Raw genomic sequence first — 17493 nt, forward strand, 5'->3', positions numbered from 1 at the left:
TGTGAAATGGTTTAAATTCCTCAGGGCATGCCCTGTACGTGGCTGCCCAGTCCCCATGCAGGACACAATTCTTGACGAGAGACAAAAGCGGGTCTCTATTTGTCCAGACTTTAGTCTGACGGGCTGTCACGGGTGAGCCATCGCTTGCGAAAGCTTCAACAGCCATGACCATCTCAGCGGCATGCTCGGTAGCCCCCTCAGTGGTGGCTGGTGGGAGCCTGCTGATTGCATCGGCGCATTTTTCAGTGCCAGGTCTGTGCCGAATTGTGTAGTCATAGGTGGCTAACGTGAGTGCCCACCTCTGTATGCGGACCGATGCGTCTGCATTTATGGCCTTGTTGTCGGCCAAAAGGGACGTGAGGGGTTTGTGATCTGTCTCCAGCTCAAATTTCCTGCCAAACAGGTACTGGTGCATTTTCTTTACCGAATATACACATGCGAGCGCCTCCTTTTCTATCATCCCGTAGCCCCTTTCTGCCTGGGACAGACTTCTGGAGGCATAAGCTACCGGCTGTAACTGACCCTTGGCATTGACCTGCTGCAACACACACCCGACACCATAGGACGACGCATCGCACTTTAACACAAGTTTCTTACATGGGTCATATCGCGTTAACAGAACAGATTGTTGGAACATAACAAATTGTGTGCTCTATTAAAAGCCCTTTCCTGGCTGTCCCCCCAGACCCATTCGCGACCTTTGCTTAGGAGCACGTGTAGCGTCTCTAGCAGCGTGCTCAATTTGGGAAGAAAGTTACCAAATAGTTGGGGAGCCCCAGGAACAAACGCAGCTCCGTCGTGTTGCGGGGTCTGTGTGCTCTCTGGATCGCTTCCGTCTTGGACGCAGGAGGGCTCATCCCTTCTACTCCTACCGTCATCCTCAGGAATTCTACCTCTGGAGCTAGGAAGATGCACTTCGCCTTTTTCAGTCGCAGCCCTACCCGGTCCAGTCTGCGTAGCACCTCCTCCAGGTTGTGGAGGTGTTCTTCAGTATCGTAACCCGTGATGAGGATGTCGTCCTGAAAAACCACCGTCCCTGAAATCGACTTGAGGAGGCATTCCATATTTCATTGGAAGATCGCGGCGGCCGAGCGAATCCCGAACGGACATCTGTTGTACTCAAACAACCCTTGTATGTCGTGATGGTGGTCAGCTTCATCAACTCTCTCGCCAGCTCCTGGGTCATGTAAGCTGAGGTCACGTCCAATTTTGAAAAAAGTTTGCCACCGGATAGCATCGCAAAGAGATCCTCCACTCTCGGTAGCGGGTACTGGTCTTGGAGTGACACCCGATTGATGGTGGCCTTGTAATCACCATATATCCTGACCGACCCATCCGCCTTGAACACCGGTACAATCGGGCTCGCCCAGTCACTGAATTCGACTGGCAAAATGATACCTTCCCTCAGCAGGCGGTTCAATTCACCTTCTATCTTTTCCCACATCACGTACGGCACCGCTCTGGCCTTGTGGTGTCCTGGCCTGGCTTCCGGGTTTATGTGAATCACTACCTTGGCCTCCATGAAAGTGCCAATGCCGGGTAGAAATAATGAGTCAAATTTGTGCAGGATCTGTGAGCATGAAACTCGCTCCACAGAGGAAATAGCATTAACATAAACCCATTTCCAGTTCATGACAGCAAGCCAACTCCTCCCCAGTAGTGCGGCACCGTCCCCCGGGACAACCCAGAGTGGCAACCTGTTCTACGAATCTTTGTGGGTCACGATTGTCGTGGCAATGCCAAGAAGCAGAATGATCTCCTTGGTGTATGTCCGTTGCTGTGCGTCAATCGGTGATATTTTTGGCCCGACTGGCCTTGGACGCCCACAACTTTTCAAACTATTTGTTACCCATCAGGGACTGGCTTGCCCCCGTGTCTCGCTCCATTGATACTGGGATGCCACTGAGGAGCACTTTCATCATTATCGGTGGCGTCCTGGTGTATGAACTGTATACGTGCTCCACATGAACTCACTGAACTTCAGCTACCAGCGATTTCCCCCAGCGTTCATTTCTGCAATTTATGTAGGTATTTTGCTCATCTCTGCAACCTCCGGCTGAGTTTTTGCCTCCATGCCTCCAACATGAGCTGTTGTTGGAAACAAAAGATCCCTTGCTAGTCAATCGTCCCTGACTACCCCTGTGACTGTCCTTGAGTGTGTCATTAACAGGTGTTGATGGCCCCATTACTGGCCACATTGTCCCTTGCAATGTTGTGAATCACCGTTCTGCTTGCCATTATCTCTGTCGAACTCCCCCTCTGGGTTCGACTACATGTTGGGGCATGCCCGATTGCCCTTGTCTGCCTGGAGAACTGTGTGCTGCTTCAACAATGTTGATTCTCTGTCCCAACCATTCCTTAACACAGTATCTCTCGTCTATACTGCTAGCGGCCATGCTCACGTGGTTTAAATCCCAGTTTCTCGTCGCCATTGATACATCCTTACTATACAGCAGAAATGCACACGAGGCCCAGGCTTGAGAGAAGGTCAGTCTGTGGCCTGTCCTTTATTCCTGAGCACTCAAGTGATGAAAGTGGGTGGAGCTTCCCCTTTTATACCTGAAGGTCCAGGTTAGAAGTGTCTCCCACAAGTTCACCCCCTAGTGGTCATTGTTCTCACAGTGTACAACTGAGGTCAGATTATATATGGGTTACAATGTTGGTTGAATACATGACAATAAGCACTTAAAATTTTAAACCATTCTCCTAAAATACAGTGTGTAAACGAGATAGGGATAAAAGTTCATCACATAGAAACATAGAAACATAGAAAATAGGTGCAGGAGCGGACCATTCAGCCCTTCTAGCCTGCACCGCCATTCAACGAGTTCATGGCTGAACATGAAACTTCAGTACCCACTTCCTGCTTTCACGCCATACCCCTTGATCCCCCGAGTAGTAAGGACTTCATCTAACTCCCCTTTGAATATATTTAGTGAATTGGCCTCAACTACTTCCTGTGGTAGAGAATTCCACATGTTCACCACTCTCTGGGTGAAGAAGTTTCTCCTTATCTCGGTCCTAAATGGCTTACCCCTTATCCTTAGACTGTGACCCCTGGTTCTGGACTTCCCCAACATTGGGAACATTCTTCCTGCATTCAACCTGTCCAAACCCGTCAGAATTTTAAACGTTTCTATGAGGTCCCCTCTCACTCTTCTGAACTCCAGTGAATACAAGCCCAGTTGATCCAGTCTTTCTTGATAGGTCAGTCCCACCATCCCGGGAATCAGTCTGGTGAATCTTCGCTGCACTCCCTCAATAGCAAGTATGTCCTTCCTCAAGTTAGGAGACCAAAACTGTACACAATACTCCAGGTGTGGCGTCACCAAGGCCCTGTACAACTGTAGTAACACCTCCCTGCCCCTGTACTCAAATCCTCTCGCTATGAAGGCCAACATGCCATTTGCTTTCTTAACCGCCTGCTGTACCTGCATGCCAACCTTCAATGACTGATGTACCATGACACCCAGGTCTCGTTGCACCTTCCCTTTTCCTAATCTGTCACCATTCAGATAATAGTCTGTCTCTCTGTTTTTACCACCAAAGTGGATAACCTCACATTTATCCACATTATACTTCATCTGCCACGCATTTGCCCACTCACCTAACCTATCCAAGTCACTCTGTAGCCTCATAGCATCCTCCTCGCAGCTCATACTGCCACCCAACTTAGTGTCATCCGCACATTTGGAGATACTACATTTAATCCCCTCGTCTAAATCATTAATGTACAATGTAAACAGCTGGGGCCCCAGAACAGAACCCTGCGGTACCCCACTAGTCACTGGCTGCCATTCCGAAAAGTACCCATTTAATCCTACTCTTTGCTTCCTGTCTGACAACCAGTTCTCAATCCACGTCAGCACACTACCCCCAATCCCATGTGCTTTAACTTTGCACATTAATCTCCAGTGTGGGACCATGTCGAAAGCCTTCTGAAAGTCCAAATATACCACATCAACTGGTACTCCTTTGTCCACTTTATTGGAAACATCCTCAAAAAATTCCAGAAGATTTGTCAAGCATGATCTCCCTTTCACAAATCCATGCTGACTTGGACCAATCATGTCACCATTTTCCAAATGCGCTGCTATGACATCCTTAATAATTGATTCCATCATTTTACCCACTACTGAGGTCAGGCTGACCGGTCTATAATTCCCTGCTTTCTCTCTCCGTTCTTTTTTAAAAAGTGGGGTTAGATTGGCTACCCTCCACTCGATAGGAACTGATCCAGAGTCAATGGAATGTTGGAAAATGACTGTCAATGCATCCGCTATTTCCAAGGCCACCTCCTTAAGTACTCTGGGATGCAGTCCATCAGGCCCTGGGGATGTATCGGCCTTCAATCCCATCAATTTCCCCAACACAATTTCCCGACTAATAAAGATTTCCCTCAGTTCCTCCTCCTTAATAGACGCTCTGACCACTTTTATATCCGGAAGGTTGTTTGTGTCCTCCTTAGTGAATACTGAACCAAAGTACTTGTTCAATTGGTCTGCCATTTCTTTGTTCCCCGTTATGACTTCCCCTGATTCTGACTGCAGGGGACCTACGTTTGTCTTTACTGACCTCTTGCTCTTTACATACCTATATGTAAAGAGAAAATTAATGATTGAAGCTAGTAAAAGATCCTCTCGGAATAAGTGATCACAGTATGGTTGAATTTGAAATACAGATTGAGGGTGAGGAAGTAGTGTCTCAAACGAGCGTACTATGCCGAAACAAAGGGGACTATAGTGGGATGAGGGCAGAGTTGGCTAAAGTAGACTGGAAACACAGACTAAACGGTGGCACAATTGAGGAACAGTGGAGGACTTTTAAGGGGCTCTTTCATAGTGCTCAACAAAAATATATTCCAGTGAAAAAGAAGGGCGGTAAGAGAAGGGATAACCAGCCGTGGATAACCAAGGAAATAAAGGAGAGTATCAAATTAAAAACCAATGCGTATAAGGTGGCCAAGGTTAGTGGGAAAATCGAAGATTGGGAAAATTTTAAACGACAGCAAAGAATGACTAAGAAAGCAATAAAGAAATGAAAGATAGATTACGAAGGTAAACTTGTGCAAAGCATAGAAACGGATAGTTAAAGCTTTTACCGATATGTAAAACAGAAAAGAGTGACTAAAGTAAATGTTGGTCCCTTAGAAGATGAGAAGGGGGATTTAATAATGGGAATCTATATGGGTAGAGCTGCAGAATACCAAAGGGCAAAAAACGTTAGTGGTAGTTGTGTACAGACCTCCAAACAGTAGTAGTGATGTTGGGGAGGGCATCAAACATGAAATTAGAGGTGCGTGCAATAAAGGTGCAGCAGTTATAATGGGTGACTTTAATATGCACATAGACTGGATTAACCAAACTGGAAGTAATACGGTGGAGGAGGATTTCCTGGAGTGCACAAGGGATGGTTTTTTAGACCAATATGTCGAGGAACCAACTCGGGGGGAGGCCATCTTAGACTGGGTGTTGTGTAATGAGAGAGGATTAATTAGCAATTCTCATTGTGCGAGGCCCCTTGGGGAAGAGTGACCATAATATGGTGGAATTCTGGATTAGGATGGAGAATGAAACAGCTAATTCAGAGACCATGGTCCAGAACTTAAAGAAGGGTAACTTTGAAGGTATGAGGCGTGAATTGGCTGGGATAGATTGGCGAATGATACTGAAGGGGTTGACTGTGGATGGGCAATGGCAGACATTTAGAGACCGCATGGATGAACTACAACAATGTACATTCCTGTCTGGCGTAAAAATAAAAAAGGGAAGGTGGCTCAACCGTGGCTATCAAGGGAAATCAGGAATAGCATTAAAGCCAAGGAAGTGGCATACAAATTGGCCAGAAATAGCAGCGAACCCAGGGACTGGGAGAAATTTAGAACTCAGCAGAGGAGGACAAAGGGTTTGATTAGGGCAGAGAAAATGGAGCACGAGAAGAAGCTTGCAGGGAACATTAAGACGGATTGCAAAAGTTTCTATAGATATGTAAAGAGAAAAAGGTGAGTAAAGACAAACGTAGGTCCCTGCAGTCAGAATCAGGGGACGTCATAACGGGGAACAAAGAAATGGCGGACCAATTGAACAAGTACTTTGGTTCGGTATACACTGAGGAGGACACAAACAACCTTCCGGATATAAAAGGGGTCGGAGGGTCTAGTAAGGAGGAGGAACTGAGGGACATCCTTATTAGTCGGGAAATTGTGTTGGGGAAATTGATGGGATTGAAGGCCGATAAATCCCCAGGGCCTGATGCACTGCATCCCAGAGTACTTAAGGAGGTGACCTTGGAAATAGTGGATGCATTGACAGTCATTTTCCAACATTCCATTGACTCTGGAACAGTTCCTATGGAGTGGAGGGTAGCCAATGTAACATCACTTTTTAAAAAAGGAGGGAAAGAGAAAACAGGGAATTATAGACCGGTCAGCCTGAAATCGGTACTTGATAAAATGATGGAATCAATTATTAAGGATGTCATAGCAGTGCATTTGGAAAGAGGTAATATGATATGTCCAAGTCAGCATGGATTTATGAACGGGAAATCATGCTTGACAAATCTTCTGGAATTTTTTGAGGATGTTTCCAGTAGAGTGGACAAGGGAGAGCCAGTTGATGTGGTATATTTGAACTTTCAGAAGGCTTTCGACAAGGTCCCACACAAGAGATTAATGTGCAAAGTTAAAGCACATGGGATTGGGGGTAGTGTGCTGACATGGATTGAGAACTGGTTGTCAGACAGGAAGCAAAGAGTAGGAGTAAATGGGGACATTTCAGAATGGCAGGCAGTGACTAGTGGGGTACCGCAAGGTTCTGTGCTGGGGCCCCAGCTGTTTACACTGTACATTAATGATTTAGACGAGGGGATTAAATGTAGTATCTCCAAATGTGCGGATGAAACTAAGTTGGGTGGCAGTGTGAGCTGCGAGGAGGATGCTATGAGGCTGCAGAGCGACTTGGATAGGTTAGGTGAGTGGGCAAATGCATGGCAGATGAAGTATAATGTGGATAAATGTGAGGTTATCCACTTTGGTGGTAAAAACAGAGAGACAGACTATTATCTGAATGGTGACAGATTAGGAAAAGGGGAGATGCAAAGAGACCTGGGTGTCATGGTACATCAGTCATTGAAGGTTGGCATGCAGGTACAGCAGGCGGTTAAGAAAGCAAATGGCATGTTGGCCTTCATAGCGAGGGGATTTGAGTACAGGGGCAGGGACGTGTTGCTACAATTGTACAGGGCCTTGGTGAGGCCACAACTGGAGTATTGTGTACAGTTTTGGTCTCCTAACCTGAGGAAGGACATTCTTGCTATTGAGGGAGTGCAGCGAAGGTTCACCAGACTGATTCCCGGGATGGCGGGACTGACCTATCAAGAAATATTGGATCAACTGGGCTTGTATTCACTGGAGTTCAGAAGAATGAGAGGGGACCTCATAGAAACGTTTAAAATTCTGACGGGGTTAGACAGGTTAGATGCAGGAAGAATCTTCCCAAGGTTGGGGAAGTCCAGAACCAGGGGACACAGTCTAAGGATAAGGGGGAAGCCAATTAGGACCGAGATGAGGAGGAATTTCTTCACCCAGAGAGTGGTGAACCTGTGGAATTCTCTACCACAGAAAGTTGTTGAGGCCAATTCACTGAATATATTCAAAAATGAGTTAGATGAAGTCCTTACTACTAGGGGAATCAAGGCGTATGGTGAGAAAGCAGGAATGGGGTACTGAAGTTACATGTTCAGCCATGAACTCATTGAATGGTGGTGCAGGCTAGAAGGGCCGAATGGCCTACTCCTGCACCTATTTTATATGTTTGTATGTTTCTAAATGTGGAAATGGCTGAGACCTTAAACAATTATTTTGCTTCGGTCTTCACAATGGAAGACACAGAAACCATGCCAGAAATTGCTGGTCAAAGGAATGTGGGAAGAGAGGACCTTGAAACAATCACTCTCACTAGGGGGTAGTGCTGGACAGGCTAATGGGACTCAAGGTCCTGATGAAATGCCAGGGTATTAAAAGAGATGGCGGATGTTATAGCAATTGCATTCGTTATAATCTACCAAAATTCTCTGTACTCTGCGGAGGTACCAGCGGATTGGAAAGCAGCTAATGTAACGCCTCTGTTTAAAAAAGGGGGCAGACAAAAGGCAGATAACTATAGGCTGCTTAGTTTAACATCTGTAGTAGGGAAAATGCTTGAAACTATCATGAAGGAAGAAATAGTGGGACATCAAGATAGGAATAGTGCAATCAAGCAGACGCAGCATGGATTCATGAAGGGGAAATCATGTTTAACTAATTTATTGGAATTCTTTGAGGATATGACGAGCATGTTGGATAGAGGTGTACCGATGGATGTGGTGTATTTAGATTTTCAAAAGGCATTCGATAAGGTACCACACAAAAGGTTACTGCAGAAGATAAAGATAGGCGGAGTCAGTGGAAATGTATTAGCATGGATAGAGAATTGGCTAGCTAACAGAAAGCAGAGAGTCGGGATAAATGGGCCCTTTTCGGGTTGGAAATCGGTGGTTAGTGGTGTGCCACAGAGCTCGGTGCTGGGACCACAACTGTTCACAATATACATAGATGACCTGGAAGAGGGGACAGAGTGTAGTGCAACAAAATTTGCAGATGACACAAAGATTAGTGGGAAAGCAGGTTGTGTAGAGGACAGAGAGGCGGCAAAGAGATTTAGATAGGTTAAATGAATGGGCTAAGGTTTGGCAGATGGAATACAATGTCGGAAAGTGTGAGGTCATCCACCTTGGGAAAAAAAAACAGTAAAAAGGGAATATTATTTGAATGGGGAGAAATTGCAACATACTGCGGTGCAGAGGGACCTGGGGATCCTAGTGCATGAATCCCAAAAAGTTAGTTTGCAGATGCAACAGGTAATCAGGAAGGCGAATGGAATGTTGGCCTTCATTGCGAGAGGCATGGAGTACAAAAGCAGGGAGGTCCTGCTGCAACTGTATAGGGTATTGGTGAGGCCGCACCTGGAGTACTGCGTGCAGTTTTGGTCACCTTACTTAAGGAAGGATATACTAGCTTTGGATGGGGTACAGAGACAATTCACTCGGCTGATTCCGGAGTTGGGTGGGTTACCTTATGATGATAGATTGAGTAGACTGGGTCTTGACTCGTTGGAGTTCAGAAGGATGAGGGGTGATCTTGTAGAAACATTTAAAATAATGAAAAGGATAGACAAGATAGAGGCAGAGAGATTGTTTCCACTGGTATGGGAGACTAGAACTTGGGGGCACAGCCTCAAAATGCGGGGGAGCCAATTTAAAACCAAGTTGAGAAGGAATTCCTTCTCCCAGAGGGTTGTGAATCTGTGGAATTCTCTGCCCAAGGAAGCAGTTGAGGCTAGCGCATTGAATGTATTCAAGTCACAGATCGATAGTTTTTTAACCAATAAGGGAATTAAGGGTTATGAGGAGCGGGCGGATAAGTGGAGCTGAGTCCACGGCCAGATCAGCCATGATCTTGTTGAATGGCGGAGCAGGCTCGAGGGGCTAGATGGCCGACTCCTGTTCCTAATTGTTATGTTCTTATGTTCTTATGTACCAGTATCCCTCAGTAACCATATTATCATTTCTTTAATTCTGCAAAAGAAAGTTATCGGTTCATTGAACATGATTAAATGAATTAATTTTTTCACATTAGCTGCATGTTGACATTTATATAGGGCTATTAGTTTGAAAACTGTGTTGTAAATATTATCTCCCTGACCAAGAATCGAACCTATGTTGCGGTGGTACAAGGGGTGGATTCAGTGAATCATTTGAATGTGATTTCAAGTGGCGTTTACTGTAGTGTATGTAGTCACCTTTAGTAATGACTCCACGAGGCAATGTATGATACTTAAACTGTGGAGACCTGTAGTCATTTATTTGAAGCTCCTCGAGTGAGGACACCAAGCTGTGAGCTGCTTTACATACTGGGTTGCAGGTAACCTTTCGGTCTCAAGCAGCAGCATCCTCTGGTGTAGGTAAGGTGTGTACAGTGTCAGAGTACATTCAGTGTTGCATAGCAGTGTTACAGACATCACACATACACAACAGTTACAATCTTTTTCGGTGTGAATCAAGTGAACTGAAAATGACAATAATATCATGAACTATAATGATGCAGCAGTAAAACGGTCTGTCGGTCCCTGGTTGTCGAGTGGTAAGGATTCAATACTCTCAACGTTGTGTCCTGGATTCAATTCACACCCTGGGAAGTTGTACTTTTAATTCAAAACCTTATAAAAAAAAGAGTTCATTTATTTTACAGATCTATATGCAAATCATGTATAAAAAAAAAGAATCATTGACTTGAACATCATTAATAAATACAAAAATTATTTTGTAAAACTTTTTCCATTTATTTTGCCATGAGCATGTGAGGAACTTTTATCCCGATCTCATTGGGTTTAATTTTGGTACAAATGACGAACCGGGGGCTGGTTTCAGGAAAGGTTTACGTAGTGTAGCCGTTATCATGTTCACCTCCCACATGAAATGTCCCTGGTTTGAGCCTGGGCGCGTGCTTTATTTTAGAATATATTTGCTGTGAAATACATTGAACAAAAGTAGCCCCAGGTTCCGTGTCTTATGAGCAATGAACATTTTAAACCAATCTCCTAAAATACAGGGTGAGTAAAGTCAGATTTATGGTTTGAGTCGGCACAACTAGAGCTTTCTGATCCAGAAGATTCGGGGGGTGCGTTAATTTGGGAGTTTGACGACTTTGAAAGGAACATTTTTGACTTGTGCAGCTTCGGTCAGAGAAATGTTTGTGAATAGATTTTTTCACAGAAAGGGATTCAGAATTACACCTTCTGGCTTAACACTTCTCTCTGGACACTAAGTTTAGCAGTGATTTCTGTAGTGGAGTGGTTATCATGTTTGTCTCACACACGAAAAGACCCCGGTTCGAGCCTGGGCAGAAACATCATTTTAGAATATATTTGCTGTGAAATAAATTGAAAAAAGTACCCCACGTTCCTTGACTTCTGAGCAATGAACATTTGAAACCAATTTCAAAAATTCAGAGTGTGTTAAGTCAGATAGGGTGTAAAATATCATATATGATGAAAGCGCCTGAAATTATTACAGTTCAGTTATTGAAGTATTGACTGTAAGTCTGCAAAACAATCCAGGTGGGAATATTGGCCCAAAAATTCCGGTTGGAGGCTTCCCGCGGACAATTCCTTTCCGATCGGTGATGTTTTAATCACCCCACCTCCCACAGAATTTAGTGAATTGCATGTAATTATTTGAAAAAAGTTTGAATTAAAAAGTTACTTTCCGAACTCGGGCTCCCTCTGTGAATGCCTAACCACGAAACGAGCAGGATACACATTCAATAATTTAATTCCAGACTTCATATTTTTTTTGCTTTTTCACAATAACCAGATCTATGCTCCAAAATCTGTCTCACCGTTTCCCCGGTGTCAGTCAGAGAAGCACATGGGACTGAATCAGTGACTTTGCTTTTTCGACCTGACTTCTGAAGCGCCGCACGGTCCCACTCCGACAATCAATGAACTGTTGGGACGTTAGTGTATCCAGGCTGCGGGTGGCCACCCCGAGCGCAGCAGAGGAGTTTCTGCATTAGTTCTGGGTAGAGGCAGTATTTCCCCTTCTCTCTTCCTCTTCTCTACATCCCTCGGCTTTGTTTTCTGGATTTATTCCCCCGGCCTCTTTTTATGTGTTTAAAAGGGAACAAACGATGAAGTGTGCGACACTCTGGAACAATTTCTCTCACTCAAATATATCTATTTAGTGAAGTGAAATAAAGAGCAATTAAAGAATAAGGGAAAAGCCACTGTCGCTCTTTTGACAGGAGAATAAACTCGCCCATGACTGTTCATCCACAGCAAGTTTAAACATAATCTTCCTGCACGGGATCCTTTCACGTGGAAAGCAAATGTGATAAGGCTCCACTGCGGAAACCGCTCTGACCAGAAGTACAGCAGAGGGCAGCTGACCAGTGAATGCCTTCTGTGCTGATCGGGAATGTGTTGGCTCACCTTAAACAACTTCTGTCCCTCACTGACAGCTGTCAATCCTTCTCCTCCGCTGCCCTTTACACAAACATGTCACTGATCCCCACCCACCACCCCACATCCCCATCGTGTTATCTTCCATGTTAGCACAGTGGGGCCGCGGAGGCACCTACTCTTTCCCCGCGGTTAGTGAACTCAGTCAGTCTGTAAAATTAAAGGGGAACAAGTGTCCCGCAAAGGACACGGGAAAGAAGAGAGTCTGTAACCTGGGTTTAATTGTTTGTCAAAGGCTACCCGTCCTGTTGTGTATTTCCAGCAGTTTCCTACTTTCACAGGTGGAGATACGGGGGCTGGACCATGCTCCTAAAATACAATGAGGTCGGGATAAAAGTTCCTCACAAACTCAGGGCAAATTAAATGATTGAAGTTCTACAATGGATTAATTAATTATGTTTAAATCAATGAATCTTTTTTTCCACATGAGATGCATGTAACTCTTTCTTCGAAGGTTTTAATTTTGATGGAAGTGCAATTTCCCTGGCCGGAAATCGACCCAGGGCCGCGGTGGTGAGAGCGCCGAATCCTAATCACTGGACCACCAGGGAACGCTGCATTGCTGCATCGCTGCATCGTAATGCTTGGTGTCATTATTGTCCTTTTCAATCCACTTGTTTCACACCGAAACACATCGTAACCTTCATCTGAATTTAACTTCACGTGATTCTTTCAAATCACCTTTAAATGATTGGGTAAAACCACTCCTTCTGCCACCGAAAAACAGCTTCGATTCCAGGTCAGGGCGGTAACTTCTGTAACAGCTTTTTTCAATTCAAAACCTTATAAAATTGACGACATGCAGCTAATATGAAAAAATAAGAATTCATTTAATCACCGTTAAATAACCGATAACCTTTTTCAGGATGAAATAAATAATAATATAGTTACTGAGGGACAGTAGTATCTTTAATCAGTCATTTTCGCTTTCCATGTGATGAATTTTTATCCCTATCTCATTTACATTCTTTATGAGAAATTGTAAGTGTTTATGACTCAGTTGTAAAACCATTGATTGTGTGTGTGTCTATTCTTGATAGGAGGAGCACTTGAGACCGAAGTTCCAGTTCGATATATGCATCAATAGAATCAATTTTCACCAGTTCCTTTAAACTCAATAACATAATTTATTTAGATTGGACTGGATGGAGGAACATGATCCATGTAAAAAATTGTTATCGTTTTACTTGTGCTGAATGTTCATAAAAGTATTGGAGTGGGAACTCACTGGATAACAGCAAAGCTTGCAATGTTTGCGGAATATATTCGTGCAGCCAAAATGCACAATGACAACCCGGAACTGTGCGGCACCGAATCCTCGGGGAAAAACATTAAAAGGCTTCGCCCGGAGATGGGTTTGGATTACCCACCTTTCAGTTACCAGCCGAATGAGCTAAACCATTGCGCCAAAGATACACACTGCAAGACATGCAAAACCAGGGTGTCAGTCAGTTAAAGCTTCAGATTGCTCCGACCGGGATCGAACTTATCCACTCTCAGTTGTACTTTTCCCAAGTAAATGGTGGGACATTCATTGTGGATGTGTGGAAGTAGTCTGGTCCCGCACACTGCAGACACTTCCATGTCACCACCAACAAGCTCTCCCACAACCGGTGTGATCTACCTTCCAGCCTTCCGGTGCCTTGTCTGTGACGAAGTATGGTTCAAATGTTTTGGAATAGTTGGTTCCATGGTGTAATGGTGAGCCCTCTTGACTTTAAATCTAGTGATTTGAGTTCAAATCTCAGTAAAACCTAAATTCTTGTTGTCCCAGCTGCTGACAATTTGGGACAAACAAGTGAAAGACACCTGGTGCTGGTGGGCAGTTTTGTTGCCTTTTTCATTGATGCTTGATCTACAAGTCTAGTTGTCAAATTGTGTGCTCAATCGTCAGTTATCTGCTACAAATCAGCGGAGGACAAATCACTTTGTTGTCGAATGCTGCCTTTGCCAGCACAATGTGTGCTGAGATTATCTGTGCAATATGCATTCCGCAGGATGAATAAAAGCAATGCTTTTTGAAATGCAGGCACTGCATGTTTTGCACTCGACAAAACGTTGCATTTTCTTTTCATTAATTTTACATTAATGCATTGCAATGCCAATGCACTTTTTACGTGGCAAGATCGATAATTAGCAGAGCAGAATGAAGAGATCACAAAGTTTCTGTTTAAAGAATGGACTCAGTCGAGAATATTTTGTGGATTTTATTTTTCTGAGACTATTTTCCCTGTGCTGGGGACACCCTGCGCAGATATGTAAAAAAGCTGGTTTTGTTAAAACTCCAGAGACCGCATGGCAGTTAGCTGGGACAAAAGACCTGTCAGTCATCCATTGACAAAAGCGCTGTCAGCCAGGAAGTGGGGCCACTGACAAAGCCACTCTAATTTGTAAAAGCACTTCTCACCTCCATCTCAGAAGGAGACACAGAACAATGAACCCACCAGCCTGGCCAGCCAAGGAGGAGCTGGGGCTTTCCCAACACAAAGGCTCAGAGAGATGCCCAGACTAAGGGCCATCAGCCCAATGCATGGGTGGGATGGCCCATCACTGACTAAGTACCCGTGCTTCGAAACAAAGGGGTTTTAAAGATTGGCGGGAAAGATAGGGGTAGCAAGACTCCCAGAAAGACAGGGTCCTTTCCACTTTATTTTTAGCTTGGAGCTTGGTGTGAAGCTTGGAGCTTGCAGCTTGCAGCTTGTGTCGAGAGAGAGCCCCCTCTCCCTCTCGCTCTCGCTCCACCGATCGATGTATCAGAGGAAGGGGCCGCAGTACTGCAGAAGAAGCCACCGAGACTGAAGACCAGGCAGTGACTTCCCACAGCTGAGGTGAGCAAGAAAACGGGCTGCGTGTGGTGGTGAACATGGTCGCGAGTGTCCCAAGCCAGTAACCAGATATGCCAGGCCAGCTGGATAAGGGCTCAGGGTTTTCTCATAAGTGAAGCTTTTCAGGGCTATTCTGGGGAGGGTAATTCATTGGTAGGGGTGGGGTTAAAATCCACCAGGGAATTACTGCGTGTTACTAGGTTCATTTCTGTACTGTATGTATATTGTTTGTAACCGGGATTTTATTCTCCACAGAGACAGTGATTTCTTTTAGCAGTGCATGTTTTAGACAGTGTATGTTAGACCAAATAAATATACTACGATTTATCACTGAAGCATCCCTTTCCATGACTCATTTAATTTACACTCTGAATAATAATTCCCGGATCTAGAACTTTCGTAAGGTGGGGGCGATTCAAATCGTCCGTCTTGCAATTGGGCGAGGATCACAAACACTTACAATATTTACTAAAGGATATACTTGCTTTGGAGGCAGTTCAGAGAAGGTTCACTGGGTTGACTCTGGAGATGAGCGGTCGACTTATGAGAAAAGGTTGAGTAGGTTGGGCCTCTACTCATTGGAATTCAGAAGAATGAGAGGTGATCTTATCGAAATGTATAAGGTAATGAGGGAGCTTGATAAGGTGGATGCAGAGAGGATGGTTCCACTGATAGGGGAGACTAGAACTTGGGGGCATAATCTCAGAATAAGGGGCCGCCCATTTAAATCTGTGATGAGGAGGAATTTCTTCTGTCAGAGGGTTGTAAATCTGTCAAACTCACTGCCTCAGAGAGCTGAGAAAGCCACGACATTAAATAAGTTTAAGACAGAGATAGCTTCTTCAATGATAAGGGAATAAGGCTTATGGGGAACGGGCAGGGATGTGGACTTGCGTCCATGATCGGATCAGCCATGATCATATTAAATGGCGGAGCAGGCTCGAGGGGCCATACGGCCTACTCCAGCTCCTCCTTCTTAAGTTCTTATGTTCTGAATAGCGACACACAAAAAAATGCTTTGATCATGGTTACACCTTATCTTCACGTTTGTCAAACATTTGGCTCGTTGGTCTCGGGCTGTGATTTCCCTTTGGAGTTGTTCATTGAAATTTACGAGGGGTCCCAGAGGAGCCCTGATATTGCTCGCATATTTTGAAATTGCATCGAACTTTTGCAAAGAATGACTTGCATATCTGCAGCGCTTTTCAGGAACTCATGAAGCCCCAAAGCGCTTTACAGCCATTGAGTTCTGTTTGAAGTGTTGTAGTTTGGGGAAAGATGTGCCCAGATCACCAAACATGAACCTCAACTCTTTGCAAAGAGTTTGGTGCAAATAATCAGGCATCTCAGGGACTTGGACTTTCTTTGAATAAGTTCTGCTTGTACCTGCATTCAAGCTTGAAACAGCAACTGGGCTTCCATCTCACGGGAGGTTTGGGGTTGATGTGTGTCGCTTTCAATCTTTAAAATTTCACCAAGCAAAGAAACGGTGAATCCAACTGTCGCTGTCTGCATTTAGTTCCCGTTGAATCACAGGAATATCCGCAGTCAGGAGCTGAAAAGAAATTCAAACCTAATACCGGCTTCGAGACAATCAGAATACTTTGTCACAGACAAGGCACTGGAAGGCTGGAAGGTAATTCACACCGGTTGTGGGAGAGCTGGTTGGTGGTGACATGGAAGTGTCTGCAGTGTGCGGAACCAGACTGCTTCCACGCATCCACAATGAATGTCCCTCCATTTATTTGGGAAAAGTACAACTGAGAGTGGACAAGTTCCATACCGGTCAGAGCAATCTGAAGCTTTAACTGACTGACACCCTGGTTTTGGATGTCTTGCACCTTATATGTCCATCAGTCTCTGTGGCGCAATGGGTTAGCGCGTTCGGCTGTTAACCGAAAGGTTGGTGGTTCGAGCCCACCCCGGGACGAAGTATTTAACTGTTTTTCCCCGAGTATTCGGGACCGCACAGTCCCAGGTTGTCATTGTGCGTTTTGGCTGCACGAATCTATTCCGCAAATGTTGCCAGCAGTGCTGTTATCCAATTAGTTCCCACTCCAATATTTTATGAGCATTCAGTTCAAGTAAAACGATAACAATTTTTTACATGGATCATGTTCCTCCATCCAGCCCATTAGAAATAAATTATGTTATTGGGTTTAAAGAAACTGGTGGAAATTGATTCTATTGATACATATATAGAACTGGAACTGCGGTCTCAAGTGCTCCTCCTATCAAGAATAGACACACACACAATCAATGGTTTTACAACTGAGTCATAAACACTTACAATTTTAAACAATTCTCATACAGCGTGTAAATGAGATAGGGATAAAACGTCATCACATGTAAAGAGAAAATGAATGATTGAAGATACCACTATTCCTCAGTAATTATATTATTATTTATTTCATTCTGAAGAAGGTTATCGGCTAATTAATGGTGATTAAAAGAATTCTTACTTTTGCACGTTGGCGGCATGTCATCCAATTTTATCAGGTTTTAAATTTAAAAATGGGTTACAATGCTGGTTGAATACATGACCCCAAAGTCTTTTTGGGATCACAGGTTGAGTCTCTCTGGTGGTTTACGCTCTCTTGTAGAGCGCCTGA

General features: G+C 44.5%; 1 non-coding gene across 1 annotated transcript; it reads left to right on the top strand.

The window, feature by feature from the left end:
- The first annotated feature begins 16737 nt into the window (after positions 1-16737).
- On the top strand, positions 16738-16811 carry trnan-guu (transfer RNA asparagine (anticodon GUU)). The gene has a single exon. It is a non-coding gene; the product is annotated as a tRNA-Asn (tRNA).
- The last annotated feature ends 682 nt before the right edge of the window (positions 16812-17493 follow it).

Source organism: Pristiophorus japonicus, unplaced genomic scaffold (assembly GCF_044704955.1).
Source record: "Pristiophorus japonicus isolate sPriJap1 unplaced genomic scaffold, sPriJap1.hap1 HAP1_SCAFFOLD_75, whole genome shotgun sequence".
NCBI classification, from domain to species: domain Eukaryota; kingdom Metazoa; phylum Chordata; class Chondrichthyes; family Pristiophoridae; genus Pristiophorus; species Pristiophorus japonicus.